Raw genomic sequence first — 6,397 nt, 5'->3', positions numbered from 1 at the left:
ATATATTGTTGTATTGTATCAAATGAGGCGTCAGAAGATATATTGTTGTATTGTATTAAATGAGGCGTTAGAAGATATATTGTTGGATTGTATTAAATGAGGCGTTAGAAGATATATTGTTGGATTGTATCAAATGAGGCGTCAGAAGATATATTGTTGTATTGTATTAAATGAGGCGTTAGAAGATATATTGTTGTATTGTATTAAATGAAGCGTCGGAAAATATAAGTGGTGTATAATATCAGATGATGTAACAGAAAATATATTGTGGTTTAGTATTAGTAGATGAGGTGAAGGTAAACACAATGTTGTGAAGTGATGGATACTTTTAAAAGCCGCATCCTGTATCTGATATCGAATTTGTTTAAAAAAAAGGGCAACTAAATAATGAGAAAGAAAGAAAAATTTAATCTATAAGAACTTAATAACTTCCGCAAAAAATAATAATAATAACGATAAACAGTGTAAACATTTTCTTAATTGTTTTGGTTTTAAACATAGACAACTAAATTTATGGTTCAAAATTATATTATCGGTAACAAAAAAAATTCAACACTTAAATCTTTTGATTCCGTGAAGGTTGAGGTTCTTTGATGTGTTTCAAGCATGTCGAATACTATGACTTCTAAAAGCAGCCGCTATCCGTTCGTTCGTTGTCTTGTCACGCTTTACTCTGGGTACCATATGTTCCCTAGGTTTATTGTAAGTTGCGCTTTGACCAAATTACGTTGTTCGGATACTGCATGCTTTACGCCGTCATACCACCCCACCCCACCCCGAAGTAATACTAAAACATTCATCAATGATCGCCCACCCTGACACTGGAAAAAAAAAAAGTGTTTTATTATACACAAACAATCTGTACATCTTTGGCACATTCACATCCTGCATTACAAACATTAAAACATGGAGTTTGTTTGTTTGTATTTAAACACAAAGCTACACAATAGGTTATCTGTGCTGTGCCCACCACGGGTATCGAAACCCGGATTCTAGTGTTGTAAGCCCGCAGACATACTGCTGTGCCACTTGGGGAGGGGGCTAAACATGGAGTTTCTTTATGGGGTTATAATCAAGGGTAAATTTTTATATATAGATGTGTAATTCTCTCGCGAGGTGTCGTTATAGCGTGGAAGCTCTGAAAACTTTTAAATAAACTACAAATATTGCATTTCTCTTTATAAAATTCTTTTTAATGACGGCGTATTCAACAATCGATAGTCAAATATAAAAAACAAAAGTAACATCATAACTTTTTATTAAGAGTGTTAGTAAAGAAAATAATAACAATGTATTCGTGAAAAGACTGTTTAGTTGCACATTTTCAAAATTAAGAATTGATTTAAAATATTTTCGCGAGAAAAATAACGATAAATTGAAGACCTAGTGACACAAAAGACACAAGCAATTTCTGAACGCAATTAAATCGTCATTTATAGCATTAAGTAAGGGGCGGTCGTGGCCTACAAGTTAGTGTGTTCAAACCGTGAATTTAAAGGTCGATGGCTGCAACAACGAATTCCGCACTTTGGGACGGTGGGTGCATTATAAGAGTGGCTCAATAGTTGGCTGTTGACCAGTGCTGTTGACCAGCTAATTTACCTCTAGTCTATTAGGCAGTAAAAATAACTCGTTTGAAAATCCAGTAAATTCAAATTACATCTGAGGGGGCAAGTTGAACCAACTCGAAAAATAGTCGAGAGATTTGGAAAGAAGGGAAATGTTTTTATTACTTATCTTGGAAGCAATTAAAACATGCTTGGAAGAAAAGAAAGACGTGAATCATCCCACAGAAAGGTCCGGCATGGCCAGGTGGCTAGGGCGCTCGACTCGCAATCTGCGGGTCTCGGGTTCGAACTCCCGTCCCACCAAACATGCTCGCCCTTTCAGCCGTGGGTGCGTTGTAATGTGACGGTCAATCCCACTATTCGTTGGTAAAAGAGTAGCCCAAGAGTTGGCGGTAAGTGGTGATGACTAGCTAGCTGCCTTCTCTCTAGTCTTACACTGCTAAATTAGGGACGGCTAGCGCAGATAGCCCTCGTGTAGCTTTTCGCGAAATTCAAAACAAACAATCCCATAGAAGCTTTAGCCTAAACCATTCTGAAGAACACATAATATAACATATCATACAGGTTATACACATTTTAGAAGATACATTTATTTATTACAATAAACTGAACTTAGTATGTACATAAAAGTTACTGAAAAAAATGTTCTACAATCGAAGTTTTAAATAAAACCCGATTTTCACTGGTATTACTCGTTTGTTTTATACCAGCTCACAAAGTCGATGCTAGTTGTTTTATATCAGCTGACAATGTCGACGCTAGTAATTTTTTCCAGAACGCACGTGTTTGCGAAAGATAAAAAATAATGTTTAAATTCTAAATATACGTGGTAAAAAGATATTACTTGACACTATATAAAAGCACATAGAAACTTCGTGAAGCCCCCCAGTAGCACAGCGGTATGTCTGCGGACTTACAACGCTAGAAACCGGGTTTCGATACCCGTGGTGGGCAGAGCACAGATAGCCCATTGTGTAGCTTTGTGCTTAACTTCAGACAAAAAAACAAACTTCGTGAATCGTTAAGTAAGATGCCGTTGTTACAATGACAAAGCATTTTGTTTTACTGCTTCACATAAACAGTTTAAACTTATGGTCTTTTAATAAACTCGTGTTAAAGAACATTACGCTCTTAAACAATAACAAAAAAACAAACCTAGATGAAGTGAAGGTTACAAACAATGGATAGTGTATACACGAAACGACAAGGAACACATTTTTCTTGTATTAAATGTCGCATGCACAGATCAGACAGCTGCTTAATTATGTTTTTCATAATTCGTCGATTCGAGTTCGTTTAAGTCGGGTAAATGGAAAGACGAAGGGCTTAATACATGAACAGTTGAACTTTACTGTAATCTAGTATAATGTACAGGGTGGCCCAAAAATGATTTGAAGCTGCGTATCAATGAAAAAAAAAGGTAACAGATAATTAAATCACGCATTATAATTAAGGCTAACACGAACACACCAGTATCATTATTCGGAACCAAAGGGTTAGGGATAATTTATTATCACATAATTAAGCAGCTGTCTGATCCGTGCATGCCACATTTATTATCACATAATTAAGCAGCTGTCTGATCCGTGCATGCCACATTTATTATTACATAATTAAGCAGCTGTCTGATCCGTGCATGCCACATTTATTATCACATAATTAAGCAGCTGTCTGATCCGTGCATGCCACATTTATTATCACACCAACAATAAAGTACCGAGACTGAATGCAATTAACATAACAATTGAAAACATAATAAACACATTTACCAATACACAAAACACATGTACGAGTGTTTTATTTTTACCCAAGTTGGTTCAACTGATGACCCCGTGGACCGCCCCCGGCCTCCTTGGTTGAGTTTAACCCGACCCACGAGGTCGTTATGAATACGTCTATTAACAAATAACTTTTAACAGGAAACCACAAATCGAATAACTAACATAAGTAACAAATTATTGCCCTCTAAGTCTTTCCATCCTCCGCTGTACGTTCCTCCGTGGGTGAAATGCATCGTTTCCACCTAGTCTAAGTCATTCATTGATAGGATAATTTTCTATTGAGCTACACAAACTTGGAAATGGTTACATATGATGTTTTTACATACGTTTATGTGGTACCATTTTTTAATACAATAGTAGGAGAAAAACGACACTACAGTTTATCAGTGTACTGTAAGTTAATGCTATAGATTTACTGAAGCTTTCCTCCTATGTTATATGCCAAAGTTTTTCATTCTTAGATATGTGTATGGTTATAATTATTAAATGATTACATATAAACATTAATTTATTATCATTATTAGATATATGTATTGTTATATTTATTAAATAATTACATATAAACATTAATTTATTATCATTCTTAGATATATGTATGGTTATAATTATTAAATAATTACATATAAACATTAATTTATTATCATTCTTAGATATGTGTATGGTTATAATTATTAAATGATTACATATAAACATTAATTTATTATCATTCTTAGATATATGTATTGTTATATTTATTAAATAATTACATATAAACATTAATTTATTATCATTCTTAAATATGTGTATGGTTATAATTATTAAATGATTACATATAAACATTAATTTATTATCATTCTTAGATATATGTATTGTTATAATTATTAAATAATTACATATAAACATTAATTTAAAAATATTAATATAAAACAGGTAGAAAATATGGATTCTTAAAAAAACGTATGGGAACCTTAATTTTTAGATTTTTTTAACAACTTTCGTTTAGGCTAGTTAATTGTTAAGCACAAAGCCTCAAAATGGGCTGTTTATGCTCTGCCCACAACGGGTATCGAAACCCGATTTTTAGCGTCGTGAGTCTGCAGACTTACCGCTGAACCACTGAAGGGTAATTAATTTAGGTAAGCAACATGTAAATCTATAGACTGTTTAGCGAAAACCACGAGGAAAATATGTTATAAACTTCCCGAATACTTCCGACACTGAATCTTCTTTCAACTTGGGCGATATAAAAGATTCAAATGTTGAAGGAAAATGTTTGAAATCTATGCATATATTCATCCAATCGTAGAAACGGTACAAACATATTTGTTTGGTTGGTTGGTTTAGAGCAAAGCCACATTGGGCCATCTGGTGTGTCCATCGCGGGAAATCGAACTCCGAATTTGAGCATTGTACGTCCGCGAACTTACCGCTGTCCCACCAGGAGGATGACAGTTCAAGCAACTACATGTTTCATTGTTGTGTTGTTTGTTTATACTGTTCTCAAAACAAACCCTTTATCTGCAACTTGTGGTTTATTGTTGAAATCTTACACCCACTTTTAGAGAAATAAGGAGTTTTATTAAACAGAGGTAAATGAATATATCTCGCTGTAGCCCTTGACAGCAAACATTAACACATTCAACCCATCATTATGACTTGCCCCCCCCCAATGGCACAGCGGTATGTCTGCGGACTTACAACGCTAGAAACCGGGTTTCGATACTCGTGGTGGGCAGAGCACAGATAGCCCATTGTGTAGCTTTGTGCATAACTACAAACAAACATTATGACTTTCTTCGCATGTTGAGTGGCAACATACAGAAATTCAGTCAGCCCACCATTATGACTTTTCCTGTTGAGTGACAGATGACATAAATTCATTCTGCTGATCATTACGAGTCATGATTTTCTCCGCATGTTGAGCAACCTCTGAATTTATAAGCAAAGCAGCATTCCTTTGTTACCATCGCAACATTTGATTATACGAGCTAGTATTCCAGTTTAATTTTACCATCCTCAGATACCTGTCGAAATGTCGTACATTTATAATAAAAGTTTTTTCATTATCCAATCAAGCCGTCTCAAAACTTTTATAAATTCATTCTGCTCATAATTATGCCATTCCCCACATGTTGTGTGGCAGCAGACTTAATTTCATTTTGCCTATCATTATGGCCTTCCCGGCATGTTAAGAAGTGACAACAGACATAATTTATTTTTTATTATCTTCTCCGCATGTTTAGTGACAGCGGAAATGAATTCAGTCAGCCAACCATTATGACTTTTCCTGTTGAGTGACAGATGACATAAATTCATTCTGCTGATCATTACGAGTCATGATTTTCTCCGCATGTTGAGCAACCTCTGAATTTATAAGCAAAGCAGCATTCCTTTGTTACCATCACAACATTTGATTATACGAGCTAGTTTTTTAAGTTTAATTTTCAATTTGTGTGTATGCGTTTATACATATATACATACATATACACACGTATATACATACATACATACATATACATATATATATATATACATACACACATACATATACACATATATATACATTCACATATGCATGCATACATACATATTCACACATACACACATACATATACATACGTATACACATATATATACAATCACATATACGTACATACATATTCACACATATATACATACATATACATACATACATATACACATATATATATTCACGTATACATACACACATACATATTCACACATATATACATACATACATATACACACACGTATACATACATACATACATACATATTCACACATATATACATACATATACACACATATATACATACATATACACACACATATACATACATACATACATATACACACACATATACATACATACATATTCACACATATATACATACATACATATATACACACATATACATACATATACACACACATATACATACATACATACATATTCACACATATATACATACATACACAGCGTCGTCACAAATAAATAAACACCACCTTTTCAGAAAAAATGAATTTTTTCAGTCATATTCACATGAA

The sequence above is a fragment of the Limulus polyphemus genome, unplaced genomic scaffold (genome assembly GCF_000517525.1).
Source record: "Limulus polyphemus unplaced genomic scaffold, Limulus_polyphemus-2.1.2 Scaffold1138, whole genome shotgun sequence".
Lineage (NCBI taxonomy): Eukaryota > Metazoa > Arthropoda > Merostomata > Xiphosura > Limulidae > Limulus > Limulus polyphemus.
The sequence above is the reverse complement of the archived record's forward strand: the minus strand, read 5'-3'. Positions refer to the sequence as shown.